Source organism: Dipodomys ordii, unplaced genomic scaffold (genome assembly GCF_000151885.1).
Source record: "Dipodomys ordii isolate 6190 unplaced genomic scaffold, Dord_2.0 Scaffold89, whole genome shotgun sequence".
Classification (NCBI taxonomy): Eukaryota; Metazoa; Chordata; class Mammalia; order Rodentia; family Heteromyidae; genus Dipodomys; species Dipodomys ordii.
The window spans coordinates 9430391-9448812 of record NW_012267305.1 but is presented as its reverse complement, the minus strand read 5'-3'; positions in this window follow the sequence as shown (position 1 = coordinate 9448812).

Here is an 18422-nt window from a genome sequence, read left to right as displayed (position 1 = left end):
TCTTGCTTAAGAGGAAGCAAGTCAGCAAAATCATTAAGGGACCATTTTATTGCCCACCTCCATGCTAACACAGTTAATGATCCTGAAGGCAGGAGTATAGTCCTCATTTCCCATTGGGATTTGGCTCTTATTTTTTTCCTGAATTGAAACCAAAACAGGAATAAACAGAATGCAGTACAAATTTATTACATGGTGATGTTAAAGGAAGTTGCCTTCAATGCTTCTTTCTATTTAGAGTGGCAGATCAACCAAGCTCAGCTAGTACCAATATCAGATGATTCAAGTTCTACATCTGGTTCTCATACCAACTCATTTCATCTTGCTCTGTGAAATATAAGTTCTTCAGGTCACATATGTGTCCAAGTGCTGGATGTTCTCTCTCTCTCTTTTATCCATTGTGGAATTTGAGCTCTGGGCCTGGGCGCTGTCTCTCAGCTCTTTAGCTCAAGGTTAGCAGTCTACCACTTGAGCCATGGTGCCACTTCTGGTTTTCTGGTGGTCAATTGGAGATAAGAGTCTCACGGACATTCCTGCCTGGGCTGGCTTTGAACCGTGATCCTCAGATCTCAGCCTCCTGAGTAGCTAGGATTACAGGCATGAGCCACCAGCGCCCGGCTGGATGTTCTCTTTTATAAGTGGAAGCAAAGATACATCAACTTGGACACAGACTAGTGACTACTAGAGTTTAGGAAGATGTTGTGGGGGGGGAGGGTAGAATAGGGTGATTGGACTTAATCAGTGGGCACGGTATAGATGAGAAGAAATAGCACAATGCCCATTAATAGGTAGTACATTAATAAATTTAAACAATAAAAAGCATAGTATGTCAAGAGACCATTTCTGTTTCTTCTACTATTCCCATTTCTCATATACTACTTTGTTTTCTTTTCCATTGAGCCATAAAATTCCCTGTTCTTGCCACTAGATCTTTTACAGGGTCAGTATGAAGTTTCAACACAGTGATAGTCTAGAGGATATGATAGATCCTTTCACCGAACAAATGGACAAGTTGGCTTATTCCTTTGCCATGAGGCTGTATCTCTGTCTTCCTTATATGGATATCTTAGAAGCTGTGATCTCAGATGATAAGTTGAGATTTCCTTGCATGAGGCCAGATGAACTTGTATGCTCATCGTTCCCAGTTCTTATTTTAAGCTTTGAGTGCATCCCAATGCCTTTTCATATATAATGCACTTTAGCTACCTTCCCCTAAAGGACTAAATCATTGGGAGCTTGCCATCACTTACCCCTGCTCACACTTGAGCTTTTGTCATCTGGATCTGATCTGTTGGGATGTTTGTGTTCTATCGAAGACTAGATATATCTTTTTGTTTTATCTTATCCATCAACACTATCATCTGTAGTGGAGTAGCTATCAAACTGTGGACCGTCTCAAAGGATGTATCATTTTTCTTATATTTTATTCAGAAATATTTAACCATTGAGTGAATAGACACATCATAATTGATTAATCTATTATGTTAATCACCATCATAAAGCTCCTGAGGAAATAAATATGCTCTCTATTTTATTTAGTTACTTGAAAGCTAGTTAATAACACATTTCGGTGTTAAGCCCAAGCTTTAGATTTCCAATAAGAAGACGTAGAGGATTAAATAGAATCAAGATAGGAGATCTCCATAAGAAAGCTTGATTGCTACTGCAAAGCGAAAAAGAAGAAACAGTAAAGTGAATTAGTCCCATTGGATACTACAAATTGAGCTTTTAGCTTCCATATTAAATACCTAAGACAGAGGAAAGGTTTGACTTTGATTTATATATGTATGGGAATTCTGTTTCTTTATTAATTATAATAACAAGTCTAGTTTTAGAAAAGAGAATAATTAGCCATTTATCTAGGCTCTAGCCAACCTTACTATTAAATTAACTATGTATCATATACAGTATTTTCAATGATCAACTAATAACCTCATTTTAAGAAAAAAATAAAAGGTTCACATTTTAAGCCTCCAACATCTTTATTATGAGATGAATATTGGAATCAAAGACACATTCAATGTTTTGAATTTCTGAGCTCATTTTCTCCAAGGCCTGATTTATGTATCAAATAGCTGACATGGATTTGTGGTAGAAATATGAAGCTTTATCTATCAAGACAAGTGACTAATTACCCTGGACAGCAATTACATGAACAGACAACCTCCCTTTAATTAAATATTAGACTTAATATTATAACATTAATATCAGTTCAGAAAATATAATGAAAATGGAAATCTTCCAGAATCATAGTATAAAAGGTTGTAAATATGAAATTTGATCTTTCATTTTAGTACTCATTTTGATGTATTCTCAAATCTCTTGCTTCATCTAAAAATTTTTCATTTCAATACAGAATAGAAAGGCTTTGGGAGATATGAAATCAACACACTGAATGTTTAAATGATAAATACTGATATTACAAAACTAACATCAATGTCTTTGTACTCTAACAAAAGCCCCAGGAACAATATACCACACAGGATGTGTATATTTCTTCTGTAAATCTTTCTGCCTTGACTGGCAAAGCCTTCTGGGTATCGCTGTCTTATAGTTAACATCCTTGTTCCATGTTTTCCTATATCCCTTGCCAGTCTCAGGTTAGATTCTGAGCATCCCATCCCAGTATTACTGTAACAGTTTGGAAGCAGGTTTCAACGTATTTTTTTATTGTGAAAAATACTGTACAGAGGAGTTACAATTACATGGACAAGGTAATGAATGCATTTCTTATCAAGCATTGTTGCCTCCTCCTTTGTTTCCCCTTCACATCCCTTCCCATTTCCCCCACACACACCTATGAATAAAATCATCTCTTAATATTTGTATCTTTCCAAAATTTGTGCTGAAATAATCTTCTATGCAATAGTATTAAGACATAGGGCTCTTGGAGAACTAAGTCAGGAGGGTAGGTGCTACCCTCACAAATGGGATCAGTGCTTTTATGAAAGAGCTTCAACCAAACATGTTAGCATAAACCTGCAATCTCAGCATTTGGAAAGCTCAAGCAATATATCATTCATTCCAAGTCAGCCAAGGCTATATAGTGAGTTCTAGCACAGCTTTGGCTGCATAATGAGAGTCCATGTCTTTAAAAAATAAAACGAAGCAAGTTTATCTATTTTTTGGTCCTTTCTACAGTATGGTGATGCAGCCAGAGGGAGTCATTTTAAAAAGAAAGAATAAATCTTTGTCAGACACAAATCTGCTGTTGCCTTGATCTTGGAATTACCAGACTATGACAAATAAATTAATGCTATAGATAAACTATCTAGTCTAAGTTATTTGGGGGCTTTTTTGACTTGTCCTGGGGCTTGAACTCAGGGCCTGGGCACTGTCCTTGAGCCTCTGTGTGCTCAAGGCTGGCACTCTACCTCTTGAGCCACAGCATCACCTCCAGATTTTTCTGAGTAGTTTATTGGAGTTAAGGGTCGCACAGACCTTCCTAACCAGGCTGGTTTCAAAAAATGATTCTCAAATCTCAGCCTCCCAAGTAGCTAGGATTACAGGCATGACGCACCAGCACCCAACTATATTGTAGGTATGTTTGTTAGAGCAGTCCAAACTAAAACATACTCGATAAGACTGTTAGACATTAAGCAGTGGGCCAAGCATTTTATCAGTTTTGCTTTGTGTGCTTTTCACAGTATCCTTGATAGATAGCCACATTCTATTATCATTCTCATTTTCCAGCAGATAGAAGTGAGGGTCAAGAAAGGGAGACTTTCTTGACTAAGGACACAATCACAAGGATGAAAGTATCTGGCTTCCAACTCAGGTCTCTCATGTTTGTGCCTGCTGCTCAATGCTTGGACTACAGAAATAGCAATTTAACTTATTCTGACCTATTCTATTCAGTCCATATTTGCATACTATCGTCTGAAAATCTTCCTCACACACATTTCTAATTATCTCCTTTCTGCCTACTCAGGAAATTTGATAAACTCTTGAAAGTCAACAGTATAGAATCCCAGAACCCCTGTAGTCTGACCTCAGTGGGTTTTACTGATACTAGTGTGAAATTTTCTGTTCCAACTACATCTCTATTCATGGCCCTTGGGCAAGGCTTTGTCTTTGTCTGTCTTTAAGTATTTGTTCATTCCACTTCCCCATATCTGTCTACATCCTCTTGCTTAGCCTTTGTTTGCTTATCTACAAACAGGAAATAATGAAAATTTTCTTGTGAAACACAGTCATAATGAGTTTACAGTAGCTAGTGCAATACCAGGGCACTAAAAAAAATAGAGGACTCCAGTCTCTAAGGAAATAACAGCAAGAAATGAGTGATGGGATTGCACCAAATTGAAAACCTACAAAACTTTTGGGGATTTTTGTTTTTGTTTTTTAATGTACTGGGTGTAGTTATTTCTTTTTTCTTTGTCTTTTTCCTTTGCTTTATTCCTATTGTTACTATTTTTGATTTTGGTACCCAGTGTCTTGTACATATGTTTATCTGATTTGGAGTAGGGAAAGAGGATATCAAAATTGTGAGACAAAGGACCAAGGGTGAACCAATACAACTGCGATACAAGACACTATGTTGGAAATTAACTTTACATCTTGGGGTGAGGGTTGTCAGGGGAGCAAAAGTGGGAGAAAATGAGGGAGGGGGTAAGAATGTTTGACAAGAAATATACTCACAACCTTATTTATATAAATGTAACCCCTCTGTACATCACCCTTACAATAAAAGAAAAGAAAGAAAAAATCAGCAGAGTGAGGAGACAGTACAGAATGAGGTATAAAGGTGGAAGATATTCAATAAATGAATTTCTTTGTGATCCAGCCTTATCACTTCTGGGTATCTACCTTAAAAAAAATCAAAATCAGGCCCAGGCATAAGTATTTCACATCTGTTATGCTAGCTACTCAGAAGGCTAACATCTGAGTATTGAGATTCAAATCTTACCCATGTAGACAAATCTGAGAGACTCTTATCTCCAGGTAAGCAGCAATAAGCCGGAAATGGAAATGGAAGCATGGCTCAAGTGGTAGAGCACCAGCCTTGAGTGAAAAAGCAAAGTAAAAGTATGAGGCTCTGAGTTCAACCCCCAGTACCAACATAAAAACAACAAAATATAAGAAGAATCAAAAGCAGCTTACTATATGGACACTGTTCTGTCTATGTTTATCATGGTGTTATTTATAATAATCAAATTATTGAGCCAGTCTAGGTGTTCACTAATAGATGAAAAGATAAAGAAAATGTGATATATAGATATTCAATGGACATTTATTCAGCCATAAAGAAAAATGAAATTTTATTTTTTGCAGGAAAATGGATGGAGCTAAAGATCACTATGGAAGGTAAAATAAACCCGTGTCATGAAGACAAGTACTGCACATTTCATTTCTTGTGTGAAGAAATATTACTTTTAAATGAAAGCAAAAGAGAGACTACTCAGATATGGAAGGAGAGGGGAGAAAAGGAAGAGAGAGGGAATAAGACAAAGTGAGTGATGGAATGAATACTACCAAAATGTATCCTGTGCATGCATAAAATGTCATAGTGAAACCCTTTAATGTTATAATTAATATATTCCAATTAAAAGTAATGTTTCACATTTTTAAAAAAACCTACTACAAAGCTGGGATACCCTTGTTTTCACTGTATTTGATTCCAGTGCCCTGCATCTTGTATATACATTTTTCTAATTTGGGGAGGGAAAGTGAAAAAACAAAATACTTAAATAGGGATATAGACCCATTGTAGCAATAAGACAATGTTGAAAACGAACTTTACAACTTTGGCTGGGGGGGATATGGGAGGGCAGGAGTGGTAAGGGGAAACAGAGGAGGAGGCAACAATGCTGAATAAGAAATGTACTCATTACCTTGCTCATACAAATGTAACCCCTCTGTACGGTATTTTCACAATAAAAAACTTATTATTAATAAAGAAAAGATATACAAGACACTATGTTGAAAACGAACTTTACAACTTTGGGCAAAGGGGCGGGGAGGGAGTAGTTGGGGAGGTGGGGAGGGAAGGGATGATAGGGGAAAAACAAAGGAGTGGGTAACAATGCTTGATAGGAAATGGACTCATTACCTTACTCATGTAACTGTAACCCCTCTGTATAGTATCTTTACAATAAAAATATATATTAAAAAAGAAAAATGCATGTTACTAATGTAAAAAACAATATCAAAACCAAGGGTGCAAAATAGAGAACACAGGAATTAATCCATGTTATGTTGTTAACTGATTTTTGGTAAAAGTACCATGAGCATATTTGCAGAAAGGATACTATCCTCAATATATGTTGCTAGCAGAATTGGTTATAAACCTACAGAAGAATGAAGCTAGAGCCCTTCAACTCACCAAATACAAATTCAACTCAATATGTATCAAAGGTATAAATATTGTCTTAAACTATAAAAGTGCTATAAGAAAACATATGGAAAATCACTTCAAGATATTAATGTAAACAAGCATATGGATAGAACTCCAAAAATGCAGGAAATAAGAGTTTAAAAAAAGACAAATGAGATTCTAGCCCATTAAGAAGCTTCTACCCAGCAAAGGAAATAATTGATGAAGTAAAAAGACAATTGAAAAGATTTTCAATCTATTCATCCAACAAAAGAACGATATTCAGAATACATAAGGATCTCAAAAACATAATATCAAAAAGCAAGTAATACAGTTTTAAGGTGGGCTGAAGATCTGAATAGACATTTCTCAAAACAAAACATACTGCCAACAGGTATATAAAAAATACTCAGTATCATTAGTCATTAGGGAAATGTCAGCCAAAACCACAATGAAATAACTGTCTCACCTCAGTGAGAATGGATGGCTATCAAAAAGTCAAAAATAAATAAATAAATGCTGGTGAAAATCCTTATACATGTTTGGTGAGAATGTAAATTTATGTAAATTAGTAAAGTCATTATGGAAAACAGTAATGAAGATTCCCAAAATACTGAAAATGCTGCTACTCTATAAACCCAGCAATCCCACTACTGGTATATATTCAAATGAAATGAATTGAGTATTTGAAGAACTATCTTTCCTCCGGTGTTGATTATAGCATTATTTGTGATAGTCAAGAGAGTCAAGAAATTCATCACGATGGTCACCAATGGATAAATGGATATGGAATATTTTGTATATACATACACATCATGAAATATTTTTGGTTTTTTTTTCATTAAAAATAATTCAATCCTGTCATTTTCCAATAATGGAACTGGTGGTTATTATGTTAAATATATGACAGATACAGAAAGATAAATATCATAGATTCTCACATTTGTGGAAACCACAATCATCACACAAGGATGGAATGAAATAGTAGCCAATAATGGCTTAGAATGGCAGAGAGAAATGAGAACAAAATGCTATTCCATTAAGAGGAAATTGTCCCAATTTTCTATAGTAAAATAGGACAACTTATTAGTAACAGCAATTGTTATTATTACTTATCATACACCAATTAAACATATATTATATGTATATAACTTGGACTACAAAGTTTCCAATATATACAAATGACTAATGTTTAAGGATATAAAATGTATATTATTGTGACTACATCATTATACATTGTAGAAGTGTAGAAAATTATTGTATTTTACTCCATAAAGATTCATAAAATGGTCTAAATTTAAAATTAAAAATAAAATGAAACATTGTAACACTTAAAATGCAACAGCATACTTAACAAAGGAAGAAATACAATAAATTCACAATGAACAAGCATAGACTTTCTTTGAAATTTAGCTATTTGATTGAATCATAGCTTTTCCACCATGTGGTTTATCCTTGGAAAAAAATAACTTCTCTAAGCTCAACATCCATATCTATAAAATAGTTGTTATAATCTGGGCACCAGTGGCTCATGCCTATAATCCTAGCTACTCAGGAGGCTGAGATTTGAGAATCCTGGTTCAAAGCCAGCCCAGGCAGGAAAATCCATGAGACTCTTATCTCCAATTAACCACCAGAAAACTTGAAGTGGAACTGTGGTTCAAGTGGCAGAGCACTAGCCTTGAGCTGAAGAGCTGAGGGACAGCACCCAGGCCCAAAGTTCAAGCCCCATGACCGACAAAAAAGGGGGTGGTGGGAAATAGTTGTGATAATAGTCAAAATGGAGCTGGGTGCCAGAGGCTCAGAACCATAATCCTAAGTACTCAAGAAGATGAAATTTGGTTCAAAGCCAGCACAGGCACAAAAAGTATAGGAGACTCTACCCACAAAACAAGTGGTAAAAAACTGAGATGGATGCATAGCTCAATTGATAATGACAGCTAAGCCAGCAAGCTGAACAAAGCATGAGGCCCTGAGTTCAAGCCTTCATATTGGCAAAAGTAAGGAAAAAAGAATAGTCAGGATGGAGAGGACAGTCCCTTTTCCATCTGATTACTTTGGCATTTGCCACTACTGTCAGTAAAACATGTATGACAATATAACAGTGTATCATATATTCTTTTTTCATTATGATCAATTATGATATAAAATGTCATTAGGCCTCTTTGAAAACCATGGCTTTTTCTGCTTTCCCATTTTTCAGGGAGAAGACTAAGGTGCACAACAGATATTGGATTTCAAGCATAGCACCATTACAGCTTGAACTTTAACTCAGATGTGACTGGTGCTAACTTTCCTAAAATATATGGCTTTGTTAGGGGAGAGTTGGAAGCTGACTGTTGGCATTCACTGTTCACAGAAGAATAAAGCCAGAATCTGCATAGCATATATTTTAGTACTGAAAAGAATGCCATACCAGCAAACTATTAATTTCTTCCAGCCCAAATGACCTCTTATTTCAAAACAGGGACCCAAAAATGCTCTTTGCAAAATTATAATTCTGTTGCTAGAGTGCCTCTTCATCCAGAAGGAGAATTACCCATTCATACAGCCAAGCCAGGATGAATAAAACATGCTGGTTGTGAAATAAACTAGGTATGAGGTCCCATTTAATTTCATTCGACTGTGTCAGCATATTTTGCAGAGATAAGTTTCCTAGACTGTCACGGGGTTTTTCTATTAAATACTTAAAATAGCAAGGATTGGGCAGTTTGTTGCTTCATACCATGTTGAAGCAGGCTCATAGCCAAACATAGTGTGTAAAAGTAGTTTCTCCGCTCATGGAAAATGTGTGCAAGATTGATACAGTGAACGTTATGTTTCTGCTTAGAAGCTTCTGTGGTTTAGGCACAAGTCTTAGAGTCTGAGTTATACCAACTTGTTCCAGAATATTAGCTATTTTTTGAGAGGCATTCTTCATGTAAAATAGAATCAATATTGGCAAATCTTTCAGGTAGTACTTGGTTCAGCAAAGCAATGAATGCTTCCTCCAATAGTCCTCATCTGAGGACACAAAAATTAAAGATATAAAAGATTCATTGCTCTATTGTAGTAAAATAATAATTGTCATCATCAGTGTTGTTAACACTTGCAATCATTTTACGACAGGGCTTATTTTGTGACATGCATTCTCCAACATGCAACTCTGAGAGCTGGGTATAATAATCTCTGCTCATTCTCTTTGTGACACGTTATTTGTTATTTTCTTTCTCCATTCTTTTACTTATTAATTGAGAAAATATGTCTGTGGGAACTTTTTGATCCCCTAGATTCAAATATACACAAGGTCAGACACACATACCTATGACTGGTTGTTATTTGTATATGAACAAATCTGACAAACTCTTGACAATGTTGGACAATCCAATGAGGGCTGAAATTGTGAATTCCTTCTATAATGTAACAGTAGCTTCTTGGTATAGAAGATCTCTGAGCAGAGAACTGTCCATAGGTTTGGTGTTGATGGAGCTTTAAACACAGCCCTTAACTACTCTGATGTTGCTCAGAATTCACAGTAACTGGAGTTGAATTCCAGGTCTATCAATTGCCAAATTTCTGGCTTTAAATAAGCTATCTACACTTCTGGTGGGAATGCAAACTGGTTCAACCATTGTGAAAAGCAGTGTGGAGAGTCCTCAAAAAACTAAACATAGAACTACTCTATGATTCAGCAATACCACTTTGGACACATAAATAATATAAACATAAATCAAGACAGTAAACCATTTGTACACCCATGGTCATTGCTGCACTATTCATCATAGCCAAGGTATGGAAACAGCCTAGATGCCCCTCAGTGGATGAATGGATTAAGAAAATGTGGTATGTAATGCAATTTTACTCACCCATCAGGAAGAATGTTATTATGTCATTTGTAGGAAAATATATGAACCTAGAAAAAATTATGTTAAATGAAATGTCAGGCTCAGAGAGACCAAGGAAACATGTTCTGTCATATGTGGAAGTCATAAATATACATAAATGTATTCAGGGTCATATGCAGGTATATACAAACATATTAAAGTATGGTTTACACAAGGGAGCATTCCAATGATATATCTCTTTTGAACAACTAACTTAGAGTGTAACAAAATGAATACCAGGAATCTAGAAAATGTGTTGTCAAGGGAGGGTGAGATCATGGGGAGGAGGGCAGACTAATGGAAAGAGAAAGGATGAGCAAATGCAGACATAGTTGCATGGTTTCCCTCATTTGATGTAACTATAAAGTGCCTATAAGTAAACATAGTGGATGGTAAAAGACAAAAAAAATACACTTGGACAGAAAAGGTCAGATAAGTTGATGTTAGGGAAATGAACCCTAAGATATGTATTCAAATATTTTTTTTCTTTCAGGTGATTGTTTTTAACACATTTATAAGATTATTTCTTTGTTGCTTTGTATGTCCCTCCCTCTTGGTATAACCCTTGCTTTCACTGTATTTGAGGTTGGTATAATTTGTCGAGGGGAAGGGAAAGAACAAATCGTTTAAATAGGGATACAGGTGGATCCATTGCAACAATGAGATATACAAGTTCTTATGTGGAAAAAAGAACTTTACAACTTTGGTGGGAGGGAGGAGGATTGTGTGGGGGTGGGGGGAGGCTGGGAAAGGATGTGAAGGGTAAACAAAGGAGGAGGCTACAATGCTTGATAAGAAATGTACTCATTATCTTGCCCATGTAATTGTAACCCCTCTGTACAGTATTTTCACAATAAAAAAATACACTTGGACATTATAGATCATACAGGACTCTTGACATTCACACGGTGAGAGTAAGGAGGAATATTCTTAGGAGAGGATCACAAAGGCTCAATAGTTGTAAAATGATGCTTATTCCAAGAAATTGAAACACTAGTTTTTATGTTATTTATGTTTTGGGCTTTTTTCTCCTTTGTTACTGTTTTTGACTTCTGCACCTTTTCTCTTATATGTAAGTATCTGTTTTGTAAGGAGGAGCACAGAAAATGTGTGACAAAGGGCTGACAAATACTGCAGTGATACTCACTAGACACCACATTCAAAATGAACTGTACAACTTTGGGAGAAGGAGGTTCAGGACAGAAAAAAATGGAAGAAAATGAGGGAAGGGGTGGTATTGTTCCCAACGAAATGTACTCATTATCTGACTTGGATAACAGTAGCTCCTCTGTACATCACCTTTATAATAACAATAAAATAAAAAATCCTCAACGGATATGTGGGAAAGGAACTATACAAATGAAGGGGATATGTGAGGTTGGGAGAGGTGGGACAGAATGATGAAAGGGGTCACGGATTAACATGCATTGTAGTCACAAACTGACATGCTCATTTGAAACCCGTTTTGTACAAATACGTAAGGGTGATAAAAAAATCAAATAAAAATACCTATGTTTTCTTATCTTTTTCCATAAACTGTAGAATCTATCCATAGAGTTCTTTCAAGAACAAAAGCAAAAGTAAACTTAGTACAATGCCTATCCCATGGTAGATGCTTCACAAATTTCCATTATGACTTTTATGTTCCTTAAAGTATGAATAAAACACTTAATCTTGTGCTTCTAATTGGGTTTTGGCAAGAAGGTTACATGGGCAATTTCACGAATGCTTCAAATGAGTAGTATTTTAAATTCAGTCTCTAAGCTAGAAGAATTTTTTGCCTGGCCAATAACACCAATCCCACAAATGGACTATAGTGGCAAATGTTACATCCATGAAAATCTTCCCACTAGGCAGAATTCCACTCAGCTCTGTCCTCTGGTAGAATATTGGTATAGATGCCATTCAGCCCCAGTTCAGAAGTCCCAGGCCTTTCTGATATGATAGGGTGGCAGTCCATCCCTTTATGTCTCCTCTCATTTCTAAGATGTAGAGCTCTTTGGATGACAAAAAAAGTGATAATATTAAAACTAATCCAAATCTATTTTGTATTCAGTGATTGAATAAAATGTATTGAGTGAGCTGGGTGACAGTGGCTCATGCCTCTAATCCTAGCTACTCAGGATGCTGAGATCTGAAGATCTCTGTTCAAAGCCAGTCTACGTAGGAAAGTACATGACACTGTCATTACCAATTAAGTAGCAAAAAGTCAGAAATGAATAAATGAAGCTGTGGCTCAAATGTTAGAGCACTAACATTGAGAGAGAGAAAAAAAAAGAAGAAAAAAAAGCTCTCATGGACAATGCCCAGACCCCGAGTTCAAGCCCCAGGACTAACACACAAAAAAGTATTGAGTGATTTTGAGTAGAATCCGTATACTAAAGTCAATTACAACTGACTGACACACTATCAAGAATTTATTTGAGGCTGGATGCCAATGTCTCACTCCTGTAATCCTAGCTACTCAGGAGGCCTACATATGAGGATCATGGCTCAAAGCCAGCCCAGACAAGAAAGTCTGTGTGAGTCTCCAATTAACCACCAGAAAAGCAGAAGTGGCACTGAGGCTCAGAGTGGTAGGGCACTAGCCTTGAGCTGAAGAGTTCAGGGATAGTGACCAGCTGCAGAGTTCCAGCCCTATGACCTATTAAAAAAATTACTTCATTATATTTGAGTTTTCATCAAGGGCCTTAAACACATATTTAAAACAGCAGTTTCAAGAAAGGCTGCATAAATGGAATGGCATTAAACTGCAGAACTCTGCACGGCAAAGGACATACATATATTGAAACCACACAGACTGGGAGAAGATCTTCACCAGCCATACAACAGATAAGGGCCTCATATCTAAAATATAACTACAGCTCAAGAAATTAACTTCCCCAAAAACAAACCCCCAAAGAAACAACCACCCCATTAAAAAGTTTGCTAAAGACCTTAAGAGAGATCTCTCACAAGAGGAAATACAAATGGCCAAGAGACACATGAAGAATTATTCAACATCTCTGGCTATAAAAGAAATGCAAATCAGAGGCTAGGAAGTTGGCTCAGTGGTAGAGCACTTGCCTTGCATGCATGAGGCCCTGGGTTCGATTCCTCAGCATCGCATAAGCAGGGGAAAAAAAAGCCAGAAGTGGTGCTGTGGCTCCAGTGGTAGAGCGCTAGCCTTGAACTGAAGAGCTGAGGGACAGCGCCCAGGCCCAGAGTTCAGGCCCACGACTGGACCCCCCCCCAAAAAAAAAGAAAAAATGCAAAATAAAAACAACATTTAGATTCCATGTTACACCAATTAGAATGGCCATAATCAAGAAATCTACCAACAACAGATGCTGGAGGGGATGTGGCCAAAGGGGCATGCTACTACACTGTTGGTGGGAGTACAAACTTACTCAACTACTTTGGAAAGCAGTATGGAGGGTCCTCAAAATGCTAAACATAAGAGTTCCCCTATGACCCAGCAATCCCACTTTTGGGCATTTACCCAAATGATCACAAACAAGGCCATACTAAAGCTACCAGCACAACTATGTTTACTGCAACATTATTTACCATAGCTAAGATATGGAACCAACCTAGATGCCCCTCAGTAGATAAATGGATCAAGAAAATGTGGTCTATATACACAATGGAATTCTATGCCTCCATCAGAAAGAATGACATTGCCCAATTTGTTAGGAAATGGAAAGACTTGGAAAAAATTATATTAAGTGAAGTAAGCCAGGCCCAAAGAAACATAGGTCCCATGGTTTCCCTTATTTGCAATAACTAGTATACATCTGAGACAAGTAGAAAAGGTCAGATAAGGTGATATTAGGCTAAATGAACTCCAAGATAAGGACACAAGTGTTTTTTTTCTTTCTGGTACCACATGATTTTTTTTTGTTGCTTTATATGTCCCTCCCCCATGGTATAACCCCTGTTTTCGCTGTATTTGATGTTGGCATAATTTGGGGAACAGAAGGAAAAAAACAAATTGTTTAAATAGGGATACAGGTTGACCCTTTACAACAATGAAATGGACAAGACATTACATGGAAAAGCAAACTTTACAATTTAGGTGGGGGGGGTAGGGAGGATGTAGTTGAGATGGGAGGGAAGGGATGGTAGGGGAAAACAAAGGAGGAGGCAACAATGCTTGATAAGAAATGTACTCATTACCTTGCTCATGTGATTGTAACCCCTCTGTACAGTATTTTCACAATAAAAAACTTATTTAAAGAAGTTGTTTCAGATGGAATTTATAACAAGGTAGTCATTGATCAAAATATAGTCAAATTGCTTTATAGTGGAATTGTTTATAATTAGTTTTGTAAGGACAAAACAATAAAAGGAGACAAATAGGTGTACAGTTCAAAGTCTTAGACCCATGAAATGTTTTCAACCAAACTAAATGACCTGAAAATATGCTTACAATTATAGCTTTAAAATAGTGTTAAAAATCAATGTACAGAAATAAATCACGTGATTTTTTAAAAATCTACCTTACCATCGGGGTGAAGACTTGAAGAAAATATACCATAGGCAATGGATATTTATAGGTCAACAGATTTGTATCATTTTATTCTTGTTTTCTTCATTATGCTTTATCTTCTTCAAGCTTACTCTAATGGTCACATATGGAGACAGTGTGTGTGTGTGTGTGTGTGTGTGTGTGTGTGTGTGTGTGTGTGTGTGATTTTTTTGCCTGTCCGGGGGCTTAATCTCAGGGACTGGGTGCTGTCCTTGAGCTTCTTTCGCGCTCAAGGCTAGTGCCCAACTATTTGAACCACAGTGCTATTTCCAGCCTTTCCTGAGTAGTTTATTGGAGATAATACTCTCATGGACTTTCCTGCCCTGGCTGGATTTGAACCTCAGATATCAGCTTCCCGAGTAGCTAAGATTATAAACATGAGCCATTGGTGCCAGGCTGGGGGCAGAATTTTGTGGTAGCGAAGTGTGCAGGCTTCAGAGTCAGAGGAGACTCTTATCTCCAAGTAGCCAGCAAAATGTCAGACTGAAAGCATGGCTCAAGAGATAGAGTGCCAGCCATGATTTTTAAAAAACCTGATGATAAACTAGAAAAATTTTAATTACTAGAAAGTAAAATGGGTTTATTATGTTGTGGGAGGGTGTCAGTTGGAGGGGAGGGCCAGTAGAGATAATGAATGGGGATAAATATTGTTGAAGCACTATATATGCATGTATGAAAATAGAATACCTATCAAAACTTTTATAGAGAAGAGAGCAAATGAGGGAAAGAGATAGAGGGGATGAATCTCATTAGAGTACATTGCACGCACATATGGATAATATTACAATGAAACTGCCCTTGTACAACTAATATATGCTGAAAAAAATCTTTTTAAAATTTTTAACTAAAACAAATGACCATTTTCCAATCAAGATTTAAAAGGATGAAAGTATAATGTGTTAGCTCAGGATGTGAATAGGCACCGTATTCATTATTGATGGTAATTAAACCCAGACAACTTCTTGGAAGAACAATTTCGTAATATTTATCAGCACTGTAAATGCATACACATGTGCTTGAGTAATTCCAGTAATAACATTTATCTATGAGTCTACATGCATGTGAACAATGATACTTTCAAAATTATTTGTAATAAGAAAAAGGCTCCTTAGGAATCTTCACATGAATTATGGAATATCCATATATTTGAATATCATGCAGTCATTACAAATAAAGTGTGTGCTGATGAACATTTGTAATCTCAATACTTGAGAGGCAAGAGGATTACAAGTTTGAGGCCATCTCATACAGGGAGATGATAACTCAAAAATCAAACAAATAATGAGGGTTGGGAAGGTGGCTCAGTGGTAGAGTGCTTGCCTTGCATGCATGAGGCCCTGGGTTCGATTCCTTAGCACCACATAAGCAAAAAGAAAGAAAGCCGGAAGTGGCACTGTAGCTCAAGAGGTAGAGCACTAGCCTTGAGCTGAAGGTGCTGAGGGACAGCGCCCAGGCCCAGAGTTCAGGCCCCACAACTGACAAAAAAAAAATGAAAGAAGCCTCTTCATATTGAAATGAGATGATTGCCAAAATACATTGTTAAATGATTAACACAAGGTTCAGAACAGGGTACAAAGCATCATGCAATCATGTATATAAAACAGACATCTTCATATAGGAAGAGAGTATCTCTTGAAAGATGCATAATAATTGCATTGATTAGTTCTACAAAGGGTGTCTTGGGGGCTGGGATGGTAGAAAACAGCAATTTATTCTTCAATGTAATCTTTGGTTATTTGCCTTTCTCCCCAGAGGCATGTACTATTAAAAATAGAAAAATAAGAAAAAAGGCCAAAGTTTTGAACCCTGCATGATGCCCTAATTGTTTGAGAGTTTAGAATTCCCATGTAAACAGCCAGAAAACAGAATACATGAATATTTTAGGAAGGGAAAAAAGAAAACAAATTTGCTTCAGCTAAGTTTCTCAATTTTTCCAAATTCTAACATAGAAAAATGATGTACTCCTAATTTGAAAATAATCAGGCTAAGTTCCAGCCCTCACTGCTAAACTGGAACCTGCCAAGTATCCAAAGAAGGCTAAATCTATAATTCTGGAGAAGGAAAGGGTAATGAACAGGTAGCTATTGAATATACTCTGCATGTACCTTCTCATCTAATCTTCATGGCACATGTGTGACACCAAGGTTATCTCCATATTACAAATGAGGAAACAAACTCATGGGGAGGAATCAATTTGCACAGGGTAACACGGCTCAGTCTGAGAAAGAAAAGAGATAAGAGTCTACCATTCCTGTTATTTCTCAGAGGTCTGCTAATTAAAAAGATGACTTTCTACCTTTCTTAGCAGCTCTGAAAGTATCTAATGAATTCCAGCAGTGAAGAGCCCTAAAGCTCATCAAATACACTGATCTTCTCCACCTTGAAGGCCAGAAACTTTTGTAATTAAAAGATGGTACCTCATCTCTGTGCAGCCCAATTCCTCACTCAAGAAGTGAGAACCAACTATGAAGCAGGGCTGTTAGGAAGAGTCAAAATTAATCCTCTAAATTCCCTGGCACATTACAGATGCTCAATAAGTGTTCATGTCTAGCACTGTCACCATAATAAACTAAAAGACAAATTGGCATGTGCAGTACTGGGATTCTGATGCAGATAATGGAAAGCTCTAGAAGCACGGTAGTGATTGCTTGAAGAATGTGAATCTTGAAGTTGCATTGGTCTTTGAATCCTGGCTCCATGAATTTCTAGTTTTGTGATTCCAAGCAAGTGATTTAACCCCTTAAGGATGATGATTCGCAGGCACTATTTGGTAGTTTATAAGTATTAAATGAGATGGTACTTATGATATGTTTGGCACATGCCTGGCAGATATGCTATGTACTCTTTATTTAAATGTGGATTCTGGGGGTTTTATCAGAATTTATTGATTTTGGCTTTGGATATTTCAGTACAGAGACACAATAAAGGAAAAGAACCTCTCAATAATCATCACTTCCACTCTCAAAAAATCCTTTAGATTTTCTCCAAATTCTACCTCTACCATGATGCTTTTCTCTAATCTATTTCGAGGGAGACTTAATTGTTTTTACACCCACAGTACCTTGTTATAGTCCTGTCACAGATTGGGAGCACAACTGCCTTAGTTAGGCTGACTAGATAATTTATTGTTCAAATCAAGGCACTTTTGAGGGTGAAAGAGGGTGTCATAAATCATTTAACTGAAAAAAAGAATAAACTAGGACTGTCCTACAGAAAGCAAGACATGTAATTCTATCCTTAGTGGAACAAGGAGCTGTGATTCTGAGAAAGCCCAGCTCTACCAGGTATTAGCTGTGATCTCCAACAATGCCCACATATTTAGCAAATGAAGACTCTTATTTTATGCACCTGTATTACTTAATAAATTCTCAACCTCTTGAAGTGAACAGAGCAGGCTTAAGTTACCTCTCAATACCTTATTTACAATATTCCCAGAAAATATTGTGTGCTTACAGCACTGCTGAGCAAGTGATACCTGCTAATAACTACAGGGAAGGTATCCTGTTGTATGCAGAACAGCAACTAGTGTAACAGCACCCACCACCAGAAGCAGGAATCAACCCACTTAAGGATGCTAACCCATTCTATGGTTTAGAGCTAAAAAGAAAGATATGACAAATAGGAACTAGATGGAGCAATGCTTTACACACATAGAGAAGAAGTAGAAAAAGCAACAGCAGCATAGGAAATGATATGTACCCAATTCTCCCATGCTGCAAACAAAAGACACTGTGTG